Source organism: Pterocles gutturalis, unplaced genomic scaffold (genome assembly GCF_000699245.1).
Source record: "Pterocles gutturalis isolate BGI_N339 unplaced genomic scaffold, ASM69924v1 scaffold13155, whole genome shotgun sequence".
Classification (NCBI taxonomy): domain Eukaryota; kingdom Metazoa; phylum Chordata; class Aves; order Pterocliformes; family Pteroclidae; genus Pterocles; species Pterocles gutturalis.
Window position 1 is genome coordinate 2,523 of NW_010143554.1, and position 377 is coordinate 2,899.

Sequence of the window (377 nt, forward strand, 5' to 3'; positions counted from 1 at the left end):
CTTTTCTCCGCAGGATAACAGCTCCCACGCCGCAAACCATAACAGCTCCCACGCGGCAAACCTGCTGCGGTGGCAGCTGCTGCCCAGGCGGTACTCATGCGTGAGCTCTTCTCCCCTGGCTCTCGTAGGATGCTCTAGCTTTTATCACGCTCTGTAAGGAAAAAGCTGCTCTGCATCTCTCATAAAAGCACATGTCCAGCCACCGCTACAGAACAGCAAGTGTGCCGGGGCTGAGCCCGCAGGTCCCCCGGGAGGAAAGTTCACAAATTACAGCTTCACGTTCTCGCTCCCGAACTGGCCTCCTGGCAGCTCTGCGCCAAGAACTGCAGCCCACCTTTCTGCTGGGTCCCCCTCACAGCTCCGAGCAGCTCTTTGGT